The sequence below is a fragment of the Papaver somniferum genome, chromosome 11 (assembly GCF_003573695.1).
Source record: "Papaver somniferum cultivar HN1 chromosome 11, ASM357369v1, whole genome shotgun sequence".
Lineage (NCBI taxonomy): Eukaryota > Viridiplantae > Streptophyta > Magnoliopsida > Ranunculales > Papaveraceae > Papaver > Papaver somniferum.
In genome coordinates this window covers 123,968,947-123,995,389 of record NC_039368.1, presented here as the reverse complement: position 1 = coordinate 123,995,389, position 26,443 = coordinate 123,968,947, and the positions used below count along the sequence as shown (strand labels likewise).

The 26,443-nt window shown below is 38.3% G+C and overlaps 1 pseudogene; it reads left to right on the top strand.

Moving 5' to 3' along the window:
* The first annotated feature begins 1,031 nt into the window (after window positions 1–1,031).
* Window positions 1,032–26,443, top strand: part of LOC113325051 — a 51,438-nt pseudogene continuing 26,026 nt past the window's right edge.

Here is a 26,443-nt window from a genome sequence, read left to right as displayed (position 1 = left end):
AAAATTTATTGCAAAGTCTTCTTGTATTAAACTGTGCAGTTTGAACTATGACTTAGCAATTGCACGTGACCTGCAAATCTAGGGACCCACCTTTCTGAGAAAAGAGACAAATTAAGTATTATTGCACATATTACAGGGAAGGTAATGATGACGCGAAGATATGCTCGCATGATCCAAGGTGAAAACGGTGGAGCCAAACCAGAAGGACTAGATGACATGGATCCAAACGAGACCATGCTAAACGGTGTGATCCCAGGAGAGGGACAACCCAATGACCAGTATCGGGAAGGACTAACTGATAATTCTATCTCCAAAGGAGAGGAAACCCCTTCGAGTGACATGATAATGTCCATCTAACCTAACCAGGAGGGTTGGACCGTTTGCCAAGGAAGACAGTAAACAGCGAGGCCAAGAAGGACAACCCTTCATACCTCGGCGATGCCAATACTACCATCGCGGCCATCCTGAAATCCCAAGAAGCTCAGGATGAAAGAATGAAAAAATTAGAAAAACGAAACAGGAAGCTAAAACGGAGAAACCGCAGGCTGAAGCATAAAGCAAAGAAGAAGGTGCCACCCGCTACCGTTGAGGATATCCCCGAGGAGGAAAATCCATTTGAGAACCTTCAAGATGACGAACGAATCAATATCCCTGACACCTCGAACGAGGAAAAAGCGGATCGCTTCCCCAGAGGGAGTAGGGGCATCCTTGACCAGGAGGATAGCCCATCTGAGGGATCATCAGACGTTGATCCCAAGCACAAACGATAAAAGAATAGAGTAGATGAAGTTAGACTTAACTGCGAGGCCGAGAACCTCGCGGCTGTAAACCCCAAGCGAGGGGAGACCTTGATGTCATCTATATCCAAGATTGTATCATATACTGAAAAATCGGATGAGGATTCATGACGATCAAAGCATCGCCACCATGAGCTTTATTTCTCGCCCGAGAGAGCACAGGGAAGGAAAAAGAAGGCCGAAACAAGGCGGAATGATGACCAGTTGCAGGCCCGACTCTACCGGCTCGAGGCAATGTATAGAGAAGCTACAGGGTGGCAAGAAAGCAAGAAATTGGTGGAATTCATGCAGGAGGCAGGACAATCTCCTCTATCTGAAAATATGTTAAAATTTCCATTTCCAAGGAAATGCTCTCTACCGACGTTCACATTTCCGTTCACCGGAACAGGAGACGCAGTCGAGCACCTTAGGACTTATCGCATGACACTAACCCAATGGGATCACTATGATGTAGTGTTGTGTAAGTTTTTTCCGGCAAGTCTAAAAGACGAAACCCTAATGTGGTTCAACAACCTTCCTAAAGGCTCAGATACGAGCTGTTCTTAGAAACATACATTCATAATAGCAGAGTACGACGAAGTTGACACGCTATTCCCCGAGGACCAAATGAGTCACTCCGCTCCCTGGTAACACGGTGGAGAAAACTATGTTCTGAGATCGGAAAATTCTCTGAAGCTTACACGATCTTAAGCTTCAAAAATAGTCTTAGAAAGACAGACTCTATATTTGTCCGCATGTATGAAACCATGCCAAAAAATTTATGAAAATTAAGAGAAATCCAAGAGGATTATGTAGCCTTGGAAGAACTCCAAGACGGAACTTACGATAAGATGGTAAAAAGAACTAGTAGAGGAGCAAATGTGGTAGAACCGCATAATCCCCAAATACCATCCCAAGGAGCGGGCGATCCAACAACGGGTCAACCCAGTTCGACAAACATCGGACTGGAGGATGGAAATGGCGAGACCAGGCCCAACAAAAGAAGGGAAAGTTTGTAGACCCAGTCTACAGGAAGCTGAACACCCCCATATCCGAGATCCTTAAGAAGATCGACGGAAAACATAAAATCACAATGATCCACTAATGGTCACGATGTTCATTGCACTTCCCGAACGCGAAGGCGAGGAAGAAAAACCTAAGAAATCCTAATCGGTGGGGGTAGTTCCGTCGAGATCATGTTCTATGAAACATTCAAACAGATGGGTCTTAGAGATGATTGCCTAATACCCTCTACTTACAACATACAGCTCTTCAACCCTCCCAAGGGGAGAGGTGACATTAGAAATCCGGGTGGGAAAAATCCTCACCTTAACCACTTTCTATGTGGTAGATATAATATCACCCTACACAGCCATTGTCGGCCGATCCTAGGTCCATGAGATCAAGGGGGTGGCCTCGACTTACCAACCAATTCTAAGGTTCCCTATGCCCGATGGAGTTGCGGAAATCATCGGAGACTCGGGCGAGGCAAAATACTGCTACAAGATGGACGTCCAGAACGGCGAGAACAAAGTAAACTCTGTAAGAGAAAAAAAAGAGGAGATCCAAGAACGCCAAGAACCAGGCTGAAATCGATGCTTACATAACCACGACGAATGAGGCAAGACGCTTAAATAATGAGCCTATTCAGGATGGTTTCCCCACTTTGGACTCACCTATGGGGCCGATACATAACCTCTCCTACATCGGAGAACTCAAATCAAACTTCTCGGCCTCGGAACCGACGAAATAAATAAATATCAGAACACCCGAAAATCCGGGTATGGTAAAAATAGGAACCCTCCTCAGCGAGGAGGAAGAACAAAATCTAGTACAAGTATTAAGAGAATATTCCGATGTCTTCGCATGGCGCATGGAAGACATGCCCGACATAGACCCAGAAGTGTGCTGTCACCACTTGAAAATCAACCCAAAGCATAAGGCCACACGGCAAAAGATGTGAAAGGTGGCACTTGAATACCACGAAGCCATTCAAAAAGAGCTAAAGAAGATGGAGGCAGCGGGGGTAATACGAGAAGTACATTATACAATATGGATATCCAACATGGTGATAGTACCTTAAGAAAAATGGGGGGGGGGGGGGGGGGTAAGGATCTTCATTGACTTCAGCGACCTTAATAAGGCTTGTCCAAAAGACAACTTCCCACTCCCTAATATTGATCAGCTCGTGTAAGCAACCTATGGATACAGACTATTATCCCTCATGGACGGATACTCGGGCTATAACCAGATCCCCCTCGCCGAGGAGGACCAGGAGCATACTTCCTTCTTCACCCCCCCGGGGCCTATATTGCTATACCAAGACGCCATTTCGATTAAAATACGCCGGCGCTACTTACCAAAGAATGGGAGAGAAGATGTTCGATGGTTGGATACATAAGACTTTAGAAGTATATTTAGATGACATGCTCGTCAAGAGCAAGCTTCCTCAAGACCATGCAAATGATCTCAGGGAAATATTCGAATAAATGAGGAAGTTTAATATGAAAATTAATCCGGCAAAATGCGCCTTTGGAGTAACCTCAGGAAAATTCCTAGGGTACTTGGTCACTAAACGAGGATCGAGGTCGATCCCGAAAAGGTGCGTGCTATACTAGAAATTCCCTCCCCCGCGACGGTCAAAGACGTGCAAAGACTAACTGGTCGACTAGCAGCCCTGGGAAGGTTCATAGCTAGGTTGTCCGACAAGTATAAAGACTTATTCAATACCTTGAAAAGGGGGGGGGGGATTTCATGGAGTAGCACTTGCGAAGAAGCTTTTCAAAAGATCAAAGAACATTTGGCAACCCTGCCAATCCTCCAGAAGCCCGACCCTGGCGAGAACCTTTACATATACCTATCGGCAACTAACACCTCAATCAGTGAAGTATTAACTCGCATAGACAAAGAAATAGAACAACCAATTTACTTCATAAGTAAGACTCTAACGTCGGCAGAGAATTACTAATCGAATATCGAGAAAATCGTATTATCTCTGATCTATGCAACGCAAAAATTACGCACTTATTTTCATGCACACACTGTAACAGTCATCACGAAGGCCCCAATAGAATCTGTACTCGATCATGCTAATAGAGCATGCCGAATATCTAAATGGGGAGCTCAAATCAAACAATTTGGAGTCAAATATCAAGCCCAAACGGCAATTAAAACCCAAGTGGTTGAGGATTTCCTAGCCGATTTTCCATTAAATGACACGGACGAGATCGAAGAGATCCCAGGCATGGAAGAAGAGCTAGAGGATCCTCTCCAGCTACTTCGCTCAGAAAATCCAAGGCGATGGGAAGTCTTCATAGATGGGTCATGTTATTCGAAAGGCTCCGGCATCAGAATGGTTTTTACAACCCCGGCAGGCCGAAGAATCTTCTACATCCTGAGACTCGAATTCCCCGCCACCGATAATATAATTGAATACGAGGCGTCCATACATGCCCTCCGAGTAATAATCGCGCTGGGCATCAATGAAGTACGACTCACAAGTGACTCGCAACTCATTTTCTGGCAGATAGATGGAACGTATCAAGCCTCGGATCCATGCTTGCAGCGATACCTCCAACTCGCCAAGCATTATATCGAGCAGATACCAAACATCACGTTCCTCCATTTAAACTGAATCAATAACAGGTACGCTGATGCCTTGGCATTCATAGCCTCCATGCCAACATATCCTGAGGATACTAATGTCAGAATCGAAAGGGTCATGTTACCATCCATTTCCATAGAAGGAAATATGGACATCCTCACTGTGGACTCAACATCCCAAGAAGAAGACCTACCAGAGGATGATTGGAGAACACCAATCATAAAATACCTAGCCAATGGGGACCTGCCAAGCGATCAACAGATCACACACAAAATAATATCGAGGTCAGGGAATTACCAACTTCGAGATGGTATCCTTTACAAGCAGTCATACCTAGGACCTCTTCTAAGATTCCTTTCCTTCACCGAAGGCAATAGCATATTAAAGGAGATACACTACGGTTATGCAGGAAACCATATTGGAGGAAGATCTTCCGCTCACAAAGCGAGATTGCAGGGATAATTTTTGCCTCATATGAACGAAGATTCAAAACAAATGGCAAAGTCGTGCATTGAGTGCCAAAAATTTGGCAAAAGAAGGCACACACCTTCAATGGAATTAAAATATGTCCTAAGCCCTTGGCCATTCGCCAAGTGGGTAGTCGACATTGTCGTACCTCTAACAGCTGCAACTGGACAAAGAAAGTACTTAATCGTGGCTACAAATTACTTCACAAGGTGGGTATAAGCCTCGGCTCTAAGACACATTAGGGACCATGATGTCTTTAAATTTCTCTTCCAGCATATCATTTGCCGCTTCCGTATCCCAGCCGCCATCGTATCAGACAATGGGGCTCAACTCCAAGGGAAGAACATTGAATTTCTTTTCAAATGCTTTAAGATCAGGACAAATAAATCTACGCCCATCTACCCCGAAAGCAATGGCCAGGCGGAGGCAACTAACAAGACCATCGCTGACATGCTAAAAAAGAAGCTCGACGGATATGGATCCAGCTGGTGCGAACAATTACATAATGTTCTGTAGGCCTATCGGACCACTAGGAGAGAAGCAACAAGGATGACCCTCTTCACTATCAAATATGGTACAGAGGCGATCATACCCACGGAAGCAATGATCCCAACAACCAAAACCGAAGCATGGGAGAAAAACCTAACCTCGGACATGATACTCTCCAAACTAGACGATCTGGAGGAGAACATAGAAATATCTCTCCAAAAGATAGAAAACTATCACAAGAGATTAGCTCGGGAATACAACAAACGTGTTCACCAGAGGCAATTTAGCCCATGCAATAAAGTCTGGCGTGAGATTCCGCCATACCAGTGCGAGTTGGGCAAATTTTCACCCATATGGGAAGGCCCACTGACGGTCATAGCTAAGGCAGGAGATGAAGCATATATATTTCTCAAATCTAATGGCGAAGAACTTGAACGCCCATGGAACATCAGATACCTAAAAACTTACAATGCTTAATAAACTCACTAGCTAGGTAACCCAAAATCAAAGGAAGGGTCAATTTCCTAAGTCAAAAAAGAAAATAGGTCATGAAACCTCTCCCAAATGTACCAAGGGTCTACGAACCCTCTTTTGAAGATAATAAAATTACTCCTTTGGTGCATTCTTGCTGATTTTGCATTTTGATTTTCTGTAAATTTTTTCTTTTCCTTTAGTTTCCCGTTTTTTATTTTTTATTTTCATATAGATTAATCATGTCATATTTGCATTACAAAGAAATACCATCCAAACTATGGCATGGTACTCGCCACACCTTCCATTCTCCATAGAATGATCCGGGTAACACACATAAGCTACCTGAGACGGAAACAGACCTAAAGTAATGCCACCACGATAACAAAATCGGATGATGTCCTCCATAACAGGAGATATCCAGAATCGGGGTAATTACCTCTGGCTGGGGCAAGAATCACTCGACCGAGGTATCACCCTCCAAAGCACGTTTAAGCAAACATACAGTGATTCACACATCTGGTCACTAAACCAAAAGAGGGAAGTGTAACCTAAAACGGGACACTATACAAAAAAAAAAGAGCCCAACAGGGCAACAGGCGAGAAGGATACATCTTATGTGCAAAGGTCTAGCACTGTAAGCGATACCTCATCCAAATTAAGGAACTGATCACTCCTTGGCTTTTTCATCCATGGTTGGACCAATACAACATACAATAACTCCTCAGAGCCATGAGGCACCAAATTTTAACCAAAATAATGTCACAAAAAAGAAAAATAGTTGTTATTCATTCCAACAAAGAAGCCACATTACATAACGGCATTAAAAAAAAAAGTTCTCGGACTGGAGCATCGCACTCACGCCTTGCCAAGAGAAACTGACTTAATACTCTTCCAAGCCTCATCCGGACCAAAAGCTACCAATTGGGGCATAAACGATCCCATCTCTACACGAACACCTCGGGCAGGAGTAATAATCGGAGACCTCCATCTAAGCCAACCCACCTTCACCTCGCTTCCATCACTAGCCTCCGGTGCTAAGGCATAAAACAGGGTCAAGGTATATATATACGTTCGAATACAAAGGCAATATTTTATACCTCAGCACCTCCAGAAGCAAATGTTTCTAAACCAAAAAGTGTGAACACACACACGGTGTAAAGTGTTCCCAAGACCAATCGCAAGAAGAAACACAATATATGAAGTGTTTCCAAGCTTGCCGGTAAAAGGAAACACAATGGTAAAAACGAAATCCCCCGGCGAGAAGATCAGTCACTTGACGAACAGATGAGGCTAAAGACGTCATACGAAAACATAGGTCTTTCCGAGAAGACATTGGTGATGGTCTAGAATCCGGAGCAATAAAAACCGAAATATCACATAAATGAGAGGACATGCCGTCATGTTGGAGAAAACATGAAAAAATACCTCTCCACCACGGGGAACGAGGAAGAAAACGTCCAACACACATGAAAGCCTTCTACATAAAGAGGCTTTGAACTCTACAAAAGAGAAAGAGGAGAAAAACGAAACTCACATCCTTACCACAAACGAATTTTTTCTTAAATAGAAATTAAAATCCTAGAAAAACCAACCAATTTTGTCAAACCCAAGAAGGTCAAAGACGCGGCGAACAAGGCGATAAGAATCCTGGAGGAAAAGTACAAAAGGAAAGATATCCTCTCACCCACGAAGCCTGAAAAAAGCCGACAGGAACTCTACGGCTAACAGACAAATGCATACCTGGAGATAAAGACAATACAGTCATAAAAGTTTTCTTCCCATCATGCCCTCGGCAAGTTGCAAAGAAAAGGAGCAAAATGTGAGGGTAAAATACCCGATGGCCACGTGTCAACATACTAAGGGGTGAATACATGATAAGATGATAAGATACGAGCATCGAATCATCCTCTAAAAAAGCGAGTTTGTATGAATCAAGACACCTGCTACAACATCACATGAATGACGCGTGTAAGGAGTAGTCTAATATGCTCATACGGTCAAGTCTAAAAAGAAGGACCGCATTTAATGAAGGATCAGAAGACGCATGAACGAGTCTACAACACCTCAGGGAGCTCGTACGACCTATACTATAGCCCGAGAAGGATGCAGCACGAGGTTACTTGAGAAGAACAACACGATGGTCTACAGGGTGAGATAACTCGGAGAGGAACCCAACATTCCATCACCAGGGATAGTATAGAATCTCTTTCGAGGTCCAGAGGAAGCAGACGACAGACTCCACATGATCGGCGAGGCCAGACCTCCACAAGTCTTATTCTGCCTATAAATACCAGTCCATGTAGAAGGAGATGGAAAACTTATGTAACAATAGATGGTCTTTCTACAGAGAATTCCTAAGAGAGATCTAGATAAACAAAGTTAGAAATCTAAGTGATATTTGTACTTCTTTCAAGGGTAAGACCTTATAATTAATAAGAAAACATCTTCTTTCCCGTGGATGTAGGTATTCATGGCCGAACCACGTTATATACTTATGTTAATCTTTATATTTTATTCTCTTTACATCTTGTTCATCTTGAATCTTGTGTGTTCTAGTAGTTTTTAGTCTTTAATCTTACTTGGGTGTAGTCATCAGAAAATATGCAGTTACAACTCAAATGATTATGGCGATGTCTTATCTACAAAGGTTAATGGTTAAGCAATAGACCTCGTATTGTATTCCTTAATACTATGTCTATCTAGAGTTCAAATATGCTTCGCAGTTATGTTTTCAATATGTACGACTTGAAAGATACGTTAGGGAATGAAACAGTTCAAGTCAAATATCACTAACCTCAAGTGGAAACATGATTGTTGTTATTGTAGCTCCTTGCTTCTTCACATCTTCAAGACTTCACAATACTTGTAATGTCTCATATCCTAATACTTTCAAGCTAACCTATACGAAGTTGACTCTAGTACATAATCAAGCGACTCTTAACATGAGTTTTGATTCACTAAAATATGACAACCAAACTTGACATACCAACGTTTGGTGGGTTAAACCAAGAAATGCTCTAACAATCTCTCCCTTTGTCAATTTTAGTGACAAAACTCTTACATCATATGGATAAAGAAACTATAAGAATTCATTACACATCCGCTTGATTCCCGATTCAACAGCACAGTAAAACTGCTTACATTCAATCCTTGAAAAATGTCGTTGTTGACATTGTAATAACAAAGATTTTACTCCCCTAAGGAAGATAGGTAGATATTCAATCCGCATGTCTTTTTTATACACTTCATATGACATGTTACTCCCCCTTAGTCTGTGCTTCCACTCTTTCGTTAGATAAAAATTCAAGCACCAATGTTCTTTTACCTAGCGATACCAATCAATATAAAATCAATGCCAGTATCACCTGTTTACTCCATATATTTGTCCCCCTTTTTGTCACAAAAATGACAAAGAAACGAAAAAAATAAAGGACAACACGAAAATAATCTTACAAATCTCAGAATAGACTTGCAAACCTGTAGAGTTAGGCACGAGGGTTCCACACATCATGTTCTGATAACCAATATCAAAACCGAAACTACAAGTAGTTTTATTTTGATATGTTACCAAGGAAACAATTGTCTGAAACAATTTTTCCAATTTAGTTTAGCAAACCAAAAAACAACTAAGCACCTTAGTCCCTTTGCTAAACCGATTGTTCAAAAACAACCGCTTAATTCGATAAGACCAAAATAAAGATAAAATCTATTTTTCTCATCACGTTCTAATTATCCATAAACTTAGACCTTTCAATTTTAAAAAAGACAAGTACTAGGTTTGTTAACTAGCATTTCTTGTTAAGGCATTCGATTAGATTTGAATAACTGAAACCTCACTTTGATAAGTCTAACTAAGATCAGAATTAACTTAGCTTCTCTTATGCGGAATCGAATTTGACTAAACAACTCATCCCGTACACAATTTATTTCGTTAAGACATAAATAATTCATACAAACCAAAATAAATAAACTTGCATAATTATTCACCTCAAACGGAAGTAATTGAAACAACATAAACATGAAAAGCACCGTAATTGCACCGAAATTTTGTAAGCCTAAACAATTTATACCATACAAAAGCAAGATAACAATAGTTTTTCTTAACCGGAACCAATTGAATCACACACAACATCAATTGCACCGAAATTTTGTAAGCCTAAACAATTAATACCACACAATAAAGCAAGATAACAATATTTTTTCTTAACCGGAACCAATTGAATCACACATCCACACACACATCATGGAATAAACATCAATTGTACCGAAATTTTGTTAAGCAAAACCAACAAATATATATAATATAAAATCATGCTTTTCTTAAATAGGAAAATAATTAACTAACAAGATTGTTACCTCAAATTTCGCATCCACTTCTCCAATATGATTGCATCTTCGTCCAGGGAGAATTGATATCTAAATATCATCACGTTGTCATCATTATGCATAAACAAAAGAATAACAACAACCCTCAACCTTTACCAGAGAAAGGTTGAAAACCAGTTTTTACAATTGCAAGCAAAAGTTGAAAACCGTCGAAACACATATGCTTTTATGCTAAACCAAAACCGATTCAACATATGGTGACTTTGTCACATATTGTTTCTACCAGAACCCCTCATGATCCTTTGATAAATCTTACCAACATGGGCTAGAACTTAATCCTGCTAAATCAAAAAGTCACCCAAACCATAAGGGTTCACAATATATGAGATCGAGTATTAAGGTAGTAAAACCAAAATCAAACATCCCATAAACATACGTAGCAATAAGATAACAACATTCAAGCACAGGCTATGTAAACCGAAAACTATCACAAAAAAAATTACTAATCAAATAATTTTATTCATAATAGACCAATACAATCAATGAAAGAAATCAAGAATTGATGTCTAATATACTAGATTAAGTAATACAGCAAATAACTTAATCTCTAATAACCTTCCGACAGGAGTTTTTCAAAGATTACCTTCAATTTCCTCAAATTTTTCAGAATCTTCATCAACAGCATCTCGACTGATATCTCGGATTCTGCACACAGTACCTTGGTTATGTTCACAGGATAAAGCATTAACTTTTCGATTAATATTTCTAGCATAATATTCCAAGTTTAATCAGTTTCCTTTGGTTACAGATAACAGTTCTTAGTAATGTTGCCTGTCTGTGATGAGTTTCGATGGTAATAAGGAGGACTTGTCGAAGATTGATAATATCAACCTTAGCATCCAAACTGTTTTGGACAAGGAGATGAGTCATGTCATCCTTTTCATTATCGATATTTTCACAACCAGATTTCTTGAAGGTATTATCAAGATGAATATTTCCTTAGAAGTCTTTCACTCAAGGCTTTCAGAAGTTGTGCTTGAGATGTGGTTCGAGAATAAATCCTTTTTGTACAAGTTATCTGACACGCTGAGTACTAATACAAGAAATACCTTTAACACATTCCAAACATAGATATCAGCCTTAAATAAATAATTCTGACAAGATTTGAAAAGATTTTCGCATCTAATGTGTTACAGAAACACAATATACTTCAAAGAGATATCTACAAAATTGGTATCAATAGATACTAACTTATCCTTTTTACACAAGTTGTTGTAAGACAACCTTTCTACACGTAAAGATGATTAACATATCCTTAAGGTAGATTGTGTAATCTCTCTATGTTGAATAAGAGATATTAGTAGGATACCAGCTGCCCAGGTATATGTGCTTCCTTACATCCGAAGATTGGGAAAAGTAAGGACGCACAATCCAATGCAGTTATGCACTGGGATGAGGATATTCCTCATCATACACCTCAGGAGATATTTCTCCCTTTTGAACATAATAATTTCTTCTTCGTGGGTCCTGAAACCATCCTTTTTGTTAAGAGAATTGCGAGATACAATTTCCTTAATTACATCTTGTGCCCAGGATGGTATGTTCCTTGAATTTGAACCCGTTTTGTCTAGATCTGCCAGTCGACAGTTTACTAACGTCTCTTGTTCAAGACGTTCTATATGTCCTCTTAGCGTTTTTATTCCTTGTTGGAAATGTTTTTCTAAACATTTGTTCAGATATACCTCTTGACATGTTACAGTAAGAAGTTTCTCAATAAGGACCTTATTTCTTATCTGTGAGTGTTCCAGCGATTGAATAAGATTTTCACACTCTGTAGTCTGTTGATGAACTTCATTGCATAAAGCCAATTTTTGTTCCTCATAATCTATCAGATTATTTTTAAGACTAAGTATTTCTCACTTTCCTTCACAAATTCTTACATTCATTTGAACAATAAGTTCTAGGACATCATCTAGACTGTCAATGGATTTACCCTTTTCTGAAAAAAATTCAATATGTTTGAAAAAGATTTCCACCATTTTAGCAAATTCAGAATTCGGGCAATCAAGTGTATCGATTCTCTTTTCAGAAAATTTTTCACTATGAATTGGAGACGAGTCCAAACCATGTTTCTTGAGTTACGAACTCACTCTTTTCTGATCAGGAACCTGATTCGCAATCAAATTATTAGTCATAGACTTTTTCTTTGATTTTCGAAAAGACTTTCGAGACCAATTTCCATTGATTTTCCTTGAGATCTTATTCTCATTATCTTGACTTACGTTAACTGAATCATCCTTTAGATTCATTCTTATAGGTTGGATCGCACCAAACACAGATTGTTAGATCTTTTCGTGTTTGCCTGCTCTGATACCAATTGAAAAGGCGAGGGTACCCAAATATACCTCAAGCTAAAAATTTTCCTACCTATAAGTCCTTTCTCCGAAAGTGATTGTCTATGGACTGAGTCGTGACAATAGAACTAATCGGTTCACACTTCGTGTGATCGTTTATGGATATGAGATCGAGACAATACAACAACGAAGTATGTTTACTTGATACAAAGGTTCGGACTTAACCAAGCAGAATAGGATTGCTTATCAAGTAAATAGGAATTACCGTTTGTGTAATTTACTTTAATTATAATAAAACAATTATAATGCGGAAAATAAAAGTATATGACACAACAAGATTTTTTTAACGAGGAAACCGCAAATGCAGAAAAACCCTGAGACCTTGTACAGAATTAAATACTCTCAGGATTAAGCCGCTACACAAAATTACACCTAACTTCGTATAGTTGAGACCAAGTAACTAACCTTATAGTTCACCTAGTTACGTCTGTATTCCCACGCCTCCAACTTATAAATAAATCACGTACTTGGAACAATTCCTTTGGTTCGTATTCCAAACTGTAAAGGAACAACAAATCTGTTTGGTATCAACTCTATTATACCAAGTGATATGAGTCAGACAAAGGCTCTTCTGTCTATCTTAGAATAAACTCCTTCACCAGGTCCTTAGATCTATCTTATGTTCAATTACCGAAGTAATCATTTAAGGTTAAGCCAACAACACCTTTAATCCGAAGAGTTGTGTTGATGCCGATCTACTCAATTAATCAATCCAATCTACCACAAGGATAAACCGATTATTAATTGGATCTTCTTTTACCGAAACAAGTATTGTGCACACCAAAGATTATAAAACCCAAGTCAGATCTTCAATATCTTCTTTGTCTTCAAATCTTCTTAAATCTTCAATAAAAACCTGCACACAATCACTTGAATCTCTTGTGATCAATCTCGCACAAAACGGAGTCTGTTAACAACAGATTATCACAAGATCGTCTTTAGAACTAACAAAATTCTAAAGATCCATGTCGAAACTCTGAACTAGTTTGAGTGAATCTTATATCAGAAGAGAAGATTCTCAAGAATAAACAAACTAGGTGCAATCATATTTCAACCACCATTAGTCAATCAAATCAATCTAAAAATAAAAAGATAAACCGCAATTACCTAGTTTCCCACCAACGGTACACGCTAGAGATTTTTAATCCCAAAGAAGACTTTGAACTGAGCGGTCGTAAGCTATTTCGCCTAATTAGGTTACTCTCGTCTCCGAATAGGCGGCTACACCAGTAACAACAACAAAAGAGAAAGTCTGTTGTTACGAAGGATTAGTTTGCTAGAAAGGCAAACTTCAAGTATTTATAAACAAGGAAGTTTGGACACCAAGGAATTTTCAAAACCGAAAATATTCACAAGATATTCATTAAAGCACAGATTCGGTTTTCATAATTCCTGGAAATGCTCTGTCCAAAAATAATGATCGAAATCTCTCAGAAAATCTAATTAGTAAATGCACATTACTAATTCTGGAATTTCCCTACCAAATAAAATTAATAACCTTAATTAAAAGATTCTTAACTTACTTATGTTTCGATCCTGGGATTCTCTTCCCTTAGCTGTTAAGGAATATCTTTGAACAATTAAAGAAATAAACATTCACAACACGTGTTCAAAGTTTGTCGACATCTTTACTTTGTAAGTTCTTTTTCACACTTACAACCTTGAAAACGATTTTCCACACTTCCAAACAAGTTTAGAATTGGTTCATCTGAATTTCAAGAACTATGTGATTGATCAAACCAACATTCAATCACAATCATGGGTTTAACGGTTCTACCAAAACAAGTTTCAGTTCTACCTCCATGTGAGTATTGTGCATAGTCACACTAGTTTTCCAAAATTCGGTTGACTAGGTACTAGGATCGGTTCCCCACATATATATGTGTTGCACATGTCCATATGATCGGTTCCACTTTGCCTAAAAACGTGTTGTACATGTCCATAGGGTCGGTTCCCCTTTCTACTATAAACATTGTTACACCCCATACAAGGATCGGTTCCCCTTGTGATGTACTGCACCTCTTACTAGGATCGGTTCCCCTCTCCCATATTTGGTCAGACACACAAACCCGATTATACCACGGGTGATTACTTAAGATCAGTTTTACTAATAAAAGTTATACCAATACATAAGTAAGGCCTTTGTGAATAGTTCTACCAAGAACACAAACAATTTTTGAGCGGTTATACTCAATCACACATATTGGTTGTTCATAAGATATGCAATGAATAACTAAATCAATAACACCTAGAAATTTCCTTTTTGGTCTACAAACAAGTTTATGAACTTAGTTCCTTAGAACACATGTAAAAATCGTTCCCTAGGATAAAATCCTCACCTCATACCCATACATAATCACAATAGCATTAAAATGATTATGGCGATGTCTTATCTACAAAGTTTAATGGTTAAGTAGTAAACCTCGTTAGGGAATGAAACAGTTCAAGTCAAATATCACTAACCTCAAGTGGAAGCATGATTGTTGTTGTTGTTGTAGCTCCTTGCAACTTCACATCTTCAAGACTTCGCAATACTTATAATGTCTCATATCCTAATACTTTCAAGCTAACCTATACGAAGTTGACTCTAGTACATAATCAAAAGAATCTTAACATGATTTTTGATTCACTAAAATATGACAACCAAACTTGACATACCAACGCTTGGTGGGTTCAACCGAGCAATGCTCTAACAAGATTTGAAATGTATAACAATACCAATAAGCCTAGTGATTTCCCTTTCGATCCACAAACGAGTTTGCGAACTTACTTCCTTTAACTAATGTAAAAACATTGTTTCCTAGGAAGAAATATTCACTCACACCCATACATAATCACAATAGCATTTAAACGATCATGTCAAAGTCTTATATACAAAGTTTAATGGTTAAGAAATAAATCTCGTATTGTATTCCTTAATACTATGTCTATCTAGAGTTCATACACAGCTTCGCAGTTTCGTTTTGAAAAGACTTGAAAGATACGTTAGGGAATGAAACAGTTCAAGTCAAATATTACTAACCTCAAGAGGAAGGATGATTTTTTTCGTTGTAGATCCATACTTCTCCATCTTCTTCAAGTCTTCATGTAATACTTGTAAGTCTCAAATCCTAATACTTTCAAGCTAACCTATACGAAGTTGACTCTAGTAAATAATCAAGCGACGCTTTAAATGAGTTTTGATTCACTAAAATATGACAACCAGACTTGACATAACAACACTTGGTGGATTCAACCGAGCAATACTCTAATAATCTCCCCCTTTGTCAATTTTAGTGATAAAACTCTTACATCATATGGATAACCAAATTACAAGAATTCATTACACACATACGCTTGATTCCAAGTTCAACAACACTTAACCTGCATTAAATTCAATCTTCAAATGCCGCTGCTGACCCCATAATAACAAAGCTAATACTCCCCCTAAAGGTAAGCTAGGTAGATTTTCAATCCGCACGTCTTTGTTATTTCAATGTAGTACCTCATAACTACATATCACATGGTATGTGACTCCCCCTTAGTCTATGCTTTCATCCTACTCGTTAGAATAAACATTTTAGCACAAATGTACTTTCTCTTAGTGATACCAACTCATACAAGCCAATACCACTTTTTTACTCCATATATTTCACCCCCTTTTGTCACAAAAATGACAAAGAAACGAAAAATAAAGGACAAACCGAAAGGATCTTACAAATCTCAGAAAGAGAAGTTGTAAACCTATAAGAGTTGAGCACGAGGGTTTTACACACCATCTTTAGATAACCAATACTAAAACCGAAACTACAAGTATTTTTGATTTCAATATGTCATCCAGTACACAATTGCACAAAGAAATTTTGGATAGTTTAGCAAACCAAAAAATCGACTAATCACTTAGTTCTTTTCTAAACCGATTGTACAAATACAATCGCTTGTTCGATAAGACCAAAATAAAGATAAGAATTAACTTTACTTTACTCATCAGGTTCTAGTTTTACACAAAGAAAAGACTTAGACCTTTAACTTTTAACAAGACAAATACTAGGTTAGTTAACTAGTAATTCTCGTTAAGGCATTCGGCTAGACTTGAATAACTGAATCCTTCCACATTTGAGAAGTCTAACTTAGATCCGAAAATTTTAGTTTCTCTTATCCGGAATTTACTTGGACTAAACAAATGATCCCGAAACCACTTTTCATTAAGCCTTAAACAATCCATACAAATCAATAAATTAACTTGTATAATTGTTTGTCTTAACCGGAAGCAATTGAATCAACATAGACATTAATGCACAGCAATTGAAACGATTTTTGTAAAGCCTAAACTATTGATATCACAAAGATAACAATGGTTTTTCTTAACCGGAAATCAATTGAATCACACACATCAATTGTACCGAAATTTTGTAAGCCTAAACAATTTATATCCGAAGATAACAATGGTTGTTCTTAACCGCAGACAATTGTATCACACACACAACAATTGTACCGAACATTTTATAAGCTAAACAATTGATATCCGAAGATAACAATGGTTTTTCTTAACCGGAGACAATTGTATCACACACACAACAATTTTACCGAGCATTTTGTTAATCAAAAGCATTAGAAATATAAAATAAAATCATGGATTTTATTAAATAGGAAAACAATTAACTAACAAGATTGTTACCTCAAATTTCATCCTCTTCTCCAATAATTTTAGCATATTCACATCTTCCCACGGAGAATTGATACCGAAATATCATTATATTGTCACTCTTATGCAAGACAAAAGAATAACAACAACCAACCTTTACCAGAGAAAGGTTGAAAACCGGTTTTAACTTTTCGATGCAAAAGTTAAAGCCTCGAAACACATATGCTTTTGTGCTAAACCAAAATTCAACGTGTTGTGACATTTTCACATATTGTTTCTATAGGAACCCCTCATGATCCTTTGATAAAGCCTACCAACATGGGCTAGAACTTAATCCCGCTAAATCAAAAAGTCACCCAAACCACAAGGGTTAGCACAATATGAGATCGAATATCAAGGTTAGAAAACCGAAATCAAACATCTCATAATCATACATAACAATAATAAAAAGCATTAAAGGACAGGCTATGTAAACCGAAAACTATCACAAGAAAAATTATAAACTAATAATTTTATTCATAATAGACTTTACAATTATTGAAAGCAATCAAAAACTGAAGTCTATTCTTCCTGGAATTACTCCTTCATCTCAGCACCAGTGAGATAAAAGTTATTACTTTCGCATTTCCACTTGAGAAATTCTTCCAGTAGATAACCTTGTTGTTTTACCAGAACCTCTTGCATTTGAGATATTCTTGAGAAGGATTCTGCAAGAGCATGTAGTTCGGTCTTGGATTGAACACAAAAGTGTGTTAACGCTTCGATACATTGATCTTTCTTCAAAGTGTTCTCTCTTTCCTTCTTTCTAAGCCAATCTCTCTTTTTAATCTTACCTCTTGATTTCTCGTCCATAAATGATGCAGATCTATTTTTCAAGTGATGTTTCTGATCTAGCATCTTGTCAAGAGAAGACATTGGATCCGGACTCATAATTCGGACAAGGAATGACCGAAAAAGGAGAATGACCTTTTTATATTTTTCATATTTCTATCAAAAATATAATATTCCTATAAATACGAATATCTTGAATATTTTCTATTACTAGATTTTTAATCCTGTTGGCACACACAATAAGGAAGATATTTTAATATCGGTCAAGCGGTATTGATAAGAGTCTTCCTCTCATTACGGAATCTAGAACAACCAAAGTGTCCTTGATCTAGTATCATATGAAATAATCTCTTTTCGTTACCAGAAGTTAACGAAGTATCTTGAGATTGATTGAGGTTGCATACGCACCTTTTAGCAATTTTGTTCTTAAGAAAGTTTTTGCATCTTGCCTTATTTTTCCTTTTTCCATTAGATGATTTACTAACATCGGAAGACACATCCATTTTTAAAATGGGTAAATCACTAAGGGAAGAAGAAGAAATGAGATTGACAACTAAAGAAATATTAGCTGTTTCCTCTTCTTCTGAATCAAATGAATCAGAGGTCTCATCAAGAGTTGCAGCCAGTGCCTTACCTCCCGTGTATTTCTTAAGATTGGGATAGTTGTTGTTGCAACTTCGTATAGGTTAGCTTGAACGTATTAGGATATGAGGCTTACAAGTATTACATGAAGACTTGAAGATTGCGGAGAAGTATGGAGATACAACGACAACATCATCCTTCCTCTTGAGATTAGAGATATTTGACTTGAACTGTTTTATTACCTAACGTATCTTTCAAGTCGTGCATATTGAAAAAGAAACTGCGAAGCTGTGTATGAAACTCTAGATAGACATAAAATTAAGGAATATAATACGAGGTTTATTGCTTAACCATTAAACTTTGTATATAAGACATCGACATAATCGTTTGAATGTTATCGTGATTATGTATGGGTGTGAGTGAAGATTTCATCCTAGGAAACAATGTTTTACATTCGTTTAAAGGAAGTTGAAAAGATAGGTTACCCAAATATACCTCAATCTAAAACTTTTCCACCTATAAGTCCTTTCTCCGAAAATGATTGTCTATAGACTGAGTCGATACAATACAACTAATCGGTTACACACTTTGTATGATCGTCTATGGATACGAGATCGAGACAATACAACAATGAAGTATGTTTACTTGATATTAGGTTCGGACTTAACCAAACTCTAAGGGATTACTTATTAAGTGAAATATGAATTAACGTTTGTGTATTTTACTTCTAATTATAATAAAATAATTATAATTGCGGAAATAGAAAAGTAAAAGACACATCAATATTTTGTTAACGAGGAAACCGCAAATGCAGAAAACCCCCGGGACCTAGTCCAGATTGAATACTCTCAGAATTTGGCAGCTATACAAAATCTAAACTAACATCGTATAATTGAGACCAAGCAACTAAACCTATAGTTCACCTAGTTTCCTCAGTATCCCTGGGCCTCCAACTTGTAATAAGTCACGCACTGTTCGTATTCCAAACAGTAAAGGAATAACAAATCTGTTCGGTAACAACTCTTTTCAACCAAGTGATATGAGTTTGACAAAGGATCTTCCGTTTAACCAATAAACTCCTTTGTCGGGTTCTTAGATCTCCTCCTTACCAATCACCAAGGCGATTGTAATACTTAAGCAATCAATAATATTAATCACAAAGAAGTGTATTGATGCCAATCCACACAACTAATCAATCACGATTATCACAAAGATAAAATCAGATTATAGTCAGATCCCTTTCCATCCGAAAAAAGTATTTTGCACACCAAAGATTATGAACCCAAAAAGTCTTCTTGTATTCAAATATTCTTTGATCTTCAATAAACACCTGCACACATACAGCTTGAATCTCTTGTGATCAATCATACACAAAACGGAGTCTGTTAATGTTGGATTATCACAAGACGTCTTTAGTTTTACAATCAGTCTAAAGATCCCCGTCGAAAATTTGATCAAGTTTGAGTGAATCTTATATCAGAAGAGAAGATTATCAGGCATAAAAAAACTAGGTGCAATCAAAGTTTAACCACCGTTAGTCAATCAAGTAAATCGAAAACTAATAATAAACCGTAATTATCTATTTTCCCACCAACGGTACTAATAGAGCTTCTCAATCCCAAATAAGTCTTTAAATCGAGCGGTCGTAATATATTTCTCCTAATTAGGGTACTCTCCTCTCCGATAGGCGGCTCCACCAGTAACAACACAACTGAGGTAGTTTTACTGGCTCTGAGGATTAGTTTGCTAGAAATGCAAACTTCTATATTTATAGACAAGGAAGTTTGGACACCAAGGAATTTCCAAAACCGAATATTCCCAAATATATGAAATAAAAACATAATCCGTTTTCATAATTCCTGGAAATGCACTGTCCAAATATTGACCGAAATCCCAATGGAAAATTATATAATCAATAAATGCACGTTACTAATTATTATTTTCTAAAGATATGTATTTAATTGCTGGAGATTAAATAACATATAAAAACAAAGAAACCTTAATTAAAATATTCTAAATTTATTTCGATCCTGGGATTCTCCTTAGCTATCAAGGAATATCTTTGAACAATTAATGATAAGAATTACAACTCGTGTTCAAAGAATGACGACATCCTTATTTTTCAAGTCCTTTTTCATACTTACAATCTTGGAAACAATTTGCATCTGACTTCCAAGAACTATGTGATTGATTATCTTATCAAATCACCAAACATGGGTTTCAAGGTTATACCAAAACAAGTTTCGGTTCTACCTCCACGTGAGTACTGTGCATAGTCACACTAGTTACCAAAACTCGGTTGACTAGGTACTAGGATCGGTTCCCCACATACTTATGGTAACTACCCGTATTTTGGTGCACATGTCCATAGGATCAGTTCCCCCATCTTCTAAGAACTTGTTGCACATGTTCATAGGATCGGTTCCCCTTTAACTGAAAAACTTGTTGCACCTCATACAAGGATCGATTCCCCTCTTGCAAATTTCCTGCACCTCTCACTAGGATCGGTTCCCCTTACACTAGATAAAAGTTTATATTTACAAGGCATCGATCATACCATCTTGAGTGATTAAGTAAGATCGTTTCTACTGATAAAAGTTGTACCAATAACTTAAGTCAGGCATCTGTGAATAGTTTTACTAAGAACATAAACAAGTTTATGAATGGTTATACACATCATACATATTGGTAGTTCAAAATAGATTTGCAATGAATAACAATACCAATAAGCCTAGCGATTTCCATTTCGATCCACAAACGAGTTTGTGAACTTAGTTCCTTTAAACGAATGAAAAAACATTGCTTCCTAGGATGAAATCTTCACTCATACCCATACATAATCACATAGCATTCACACGATTATGTCGATGTCTTATATACAAAGTTTAATGGTTAAGCAATAAACCTCGTATTGTATTCCTTAATACTGTGTCTATCTAGAGTTTCATACACAGCTTCGCAGTTTTGTTTTCAATATGCACGACTTGAAAGGTACGTTAGGGAATGAAACATTTCAAGTCAAATGTTTCTAACCTCAAGAGGAAGGATGATTGTTGTCGTTGTAGCTCCATACTTCTTCGCAGTCTTCAAGTCTTCATGTAATACTTGTAAGTCGCATATCCTAATACATTCAAGATAACCTATACGAAGTTGACTCTATTATATAATCAAGAGACTATTTAAATGAGTTTTGATTCACTAAAAATGACAACCAAACTTGACGTACCAACGCTTGGTGGGTTCAACTGAGCAATGCTCTAACAATCTCCCGCTTTGTCAATTTTAGTGACAAAACTCTTACATCATATGGATAAAAAAATTACAAGAATTCATTATACACATACGCTTGATTCCAAGTTCAACAACACATAACCTGCACTAAATTCAATCTTCAAATGCCGCTGCTGACACCCTAATAAAAAAGCTAATACTCCCCCTAAAGGTCAGATAGGTATATTTTCAATCCGCGCATCTTTGTTATTTCAATGTAGTACCTCATAAATATATATCTCATGGCATGTGGCTCCCCTCAGTCTATTCTTTCACCCTATTCGTTAGAATAAACGTTTTAGCACATACGTCCTTTCCCTTAGTGATACCAACTCACAATAATCCAATACCACTTGTTTACTCCATATATTTCTCCCCCTTTTTGTCACAAAAATGACAAAGAAACGAAAAAATAAAGGACAAACCGAAAGGATCTTACAAATCTCACAAAGAGAAATTGTAAACCTATTAGAGTTGAGCATGGGGGTTTTACACACTATCTTTAGATAACCAATATTAAAACCGGAACTACAAGTAATTTGATTTTAATATGTGTTTGTGGGTGAAAATTGTTTTTGCTGGTTTTGGTAAATCTAGGTGTGTGGATGAGAAACGAATATATACCCTAAACAATGCATTGCACGGTAGTACTTTAGATTCGAGAGATCAATCTGTACAATACTGGCCTAAACCAAGAAATGGCCATTCCAGGCTTGCTTCGGTCACAAAGTGAAGGAGAAGGGTTGGTCTTAGGGAGGGAAGCGAAGAAGGTGTTGAGACCAGAATGATTAATTCTGAAGGTGTGGATTTTTATGACTTGTATCAGAATATAGAAATGGCTTGCGGAATGTAATCTATCAGTTCTTCGGTGATTTTTGGATACTGTGTTGTTGGTCTAACCAAAACTTATTGTCTGGTGGAAATAGGCAAAACCTATTTATACAAGTCATAATTGAACGCAGCCTGGTCTCGTAGGAAGTGAGAGTGATTAAGTGACGGAAAAGTGGAGTAATGTGTAACTGCCAGAAACCACGCCTCCACTATGAAGGAAACTGGTTTGTTTACACCCACTACTTCTTTCCACCACTAACTGCCCTGTTTTCCTGACACTTTCTTATGATGGATGTGTTGCACGTCGCACGCTGTAAACCGCCAGACCAATACCCTGATGAGCATCCCCCAGTTTGTGACATGTTTGATGTCTCGAGTGTTTTCGTGGAAAACGTGTAGAAGATTGCTACTGTGGCAAGTCAAAGTTAAGAGACTTTCCGCAGGAAAATAACATGTGATGCTATTAGGCTTGTCTTGGCTGGTCGCCTAAAACTTGCCACAGGCCTGTCAATTCCGTTGAGAATTTGGACGGCTGAGATTGTAACTCATGAGAAAGGGTGGCCATTGATTATGGTCACATCCTGTTGGCGCCTGACAATAGCACTGTGGAGCCATTGGAACATGCCATTGACACGGTGGCATGGCTAAAGTTAGGTTTTGGCGCCGCGAACAAAATTAGGGTTTGGCAGGATGTCCTACTAGGATTTGGCGTCGTGGACAAAATTAGGTTTTGGCATGCCGAAACCCTAATTAGTGCGTGTGGGCATGTGGCCGGGACACGGTGACGTTTTGTGCAAACGAATCCATGGCCACGCCAAAGGAACTATAGCAAGGCTATCATGTAGAAACGGACATAGGAGCAAGGGTTTCTATGAGTGGCTATGGTATGGCGCCATTCTTAGGGTTTCCTGGGTCCCGCATGGATCGTGGCATGTTGTGGGGCCCGAAGTGGCGTAATTTGTGCCACGACTGGAAATTAGGGTTTCAACCATCGCTACTAAAGCAAGGTCGTGTTTCTGATTAGGATAACCTAATTGAAGTCTGTTATGACGTTGGCCACGAACATAAGGTGGGTTAGCACATATGTGCGTTATTTATGGCGCATTGGCACGTTTGGCATGCTGGTGCGTAAAAGTGGCACGTTTGGCATGTTTGGCGTGCACGTGTAGTGCATTGGCGCGGCAGGGCATGTTGGTGCGATCTTTGGGAAGCCAATTTGTAATTGTGACTACCTGGCGCAATTTTCCCTCTTTTAATATTGTGGCAGGTTTAAAACGACCTGATTGGTTGGTAAAAAGAGGGGGCCGGCCAAGCATGGGGGTGGTCACACTTCTGGTATGCGTAGCAGATTTAAAGCGACCTGATTGGTCGATGGGAAATAGGGCCAGCAAGTATGGTACCAGCCACATCTCATGTGTGTGTGGCAGATTTAAAGCGACCTGATTGGTCGACGGGAAATAAGAGTCGGTCGGGAAACATGGGGTGTGGCCACTTGCAAGTGGCGCCGGCTGGCCTATGGCCACACCTCCCTTTGTTACTGCTCTTACTCCACGGCTCCTTTTATTCCTTGTTTTCTGATTTCGGGTAGGATTTTGCACCTACTAATCCATAGCGGATCAATTTCCTAGTTTACCTAGGCTTAATTTCGACCAGCGGGGTCTAACATACTGCGCAGGGCGCAAAACCCTAATTCATGTAAATTAGTCAGGTTAATGTTTGAATCTTGTGAGTTATCACAAAATTGATTGAAATCTATGTGTTGACACATAATTCTTTATTTCCAGATAGCAGTATACTTTCCGATTGAGTACTTTTATGAAAGTACCTTAACCTTAATACTTGGAAATTCGTGATACTCTATTGCGAGTGAACAAAAATTGTCATGCCATATCAACATTAAGGGTTCGACCGGGGAACATAGCACAAAAAAGTATTCAGTGAGTCTTATATTAATGAATAATATATACAAGGTACTGAAATTTACAGAATATCTGGGATTTTTGCTCCATGCACCAGTCTGGATAAATTTCCTGCGAATATATTGAGTTGCTGAATAAATGCGCCCAGTGGAGAGGTTGAACACTCATTTCTTTTACATGGCTCAATTTTTTTGCAGAGTGACGACACATTAAATGTGAGGTTTTACAATTTCAACCCTGAACTAAAAACCACCATCAACATTAAATCCCCTGCTTAGCACGTAACAGTGGCATTGTTGCGGGTTAAGCATGAGATGGTGACAAAAGAGGATAAAAAATCGAAAGGGCAAAACAAAAAGAGATTTCCATGAAAAATTCAACTAACCTTTGTTGATGGGAGAAAATGATTTACTGGTTTTCTAGGAAATGAGGGGCAACCTTGCGGAGGAGACTCCTCTAACCGAGCAAATTGATTTAACCTTTTGCAAACAGATGCATTGCAAAAACGGAGTGCTTTGAATTCGAGAGATCAATCTGTAGGACTCCGGCCTAAACCAAGACAATGGTCATTCCAGATTCAATTCGGTCACAAGAGAGGATGGGTTGATCTGTAGGAGGGAAGCTGAGAAATGTGTGATATCAATGGAGATCAAGGATTGTTGGTGTGTTGTGTATTTTGCGTGAAATAAGTTTTGAATGATTGAACTTACTCATTTGAGAGTGATTGCTAAGACGATGAGTTCTTGTAGACGAAAGACTGTCTATTGCATGAACGTTTTCTGTCTTCAATCATGGGTTCAGAGAACTATTTATGTTGCAAATGCAGTAGACACCTTGATCCTAGTAAGTGTGACAGTTTTTGAAGTCAAAGAGTGGGAAAGTGGGAAATCGTGTAAAAACCAGTTTCTCATCGTGCGGAGATTTGGTTGATTGTCCACCCACTACTTCGTCAACTCCCTCAACCGCTTGCACGACTTAGTCACATTCTCATCGTGGGTGAACACACGTGATGTAGGCCGCTAGACTAAAACGCTAGTTAATATCCCTTGGGACACGATTGATGTCTCGTGATTGTGGAGTCTGCGAGGCAGACGTGTATTTAATTAGTCAGTTGCTGACTTGATGAGACGATGAGTCTTTGTATTGTTGAGTCGAGCATGGTTTATGAATGATCTTGGATTCATGAATTGAACATGTCCATTGAGATAGAGGTATAATTACGTTGATAATAGTTAAAGTGAGAAAATATTGCTCATTTAATGAGTTGTTAAATATGTTGAACAATATTCACTGTCTGAGAAAATATTGCTCATCTGATGGATTATTGGTAGCTGGACCAAATATTAATTTAAGATACTGGCAACTATACCAAACATCATTAATTAATTAAAGTATTGACCGTGGGATCATCGTAAAATTATTAGTGTTCGAATTAGTGGAATAAATAAAGTTTGGATGAATTGCGGAGCGAAAAAGAGAAGAAAAGTGGTGGAAGCCAAGAGGAATCACACAAGGAAGCCGCGAAAAATGTTGTGCGCAAGACCAAAAGGCTAGAAATGGGCTTAACAAGGAAGAAATTATTCTTAAAGAAGATATGGGCTTGGCATACCCAAGGCCCAAAACCCTCACCCAAACCCATTTCCAATATCCATACCCGCCTTCATCTTCAGCCGTCAGATTAGATCCATCTCATCATCCAACGGTCGCTTCATCATACTGCATCAAAATCTGAAGCTCCTGTCAAACACTATAGCACCTAACTCCATATTGAGCCGTCAGTTTCGTTGTACTTCCGCATCCAACGGTCGCTCCTCGCTTCCTTCCATCTCGCCGTT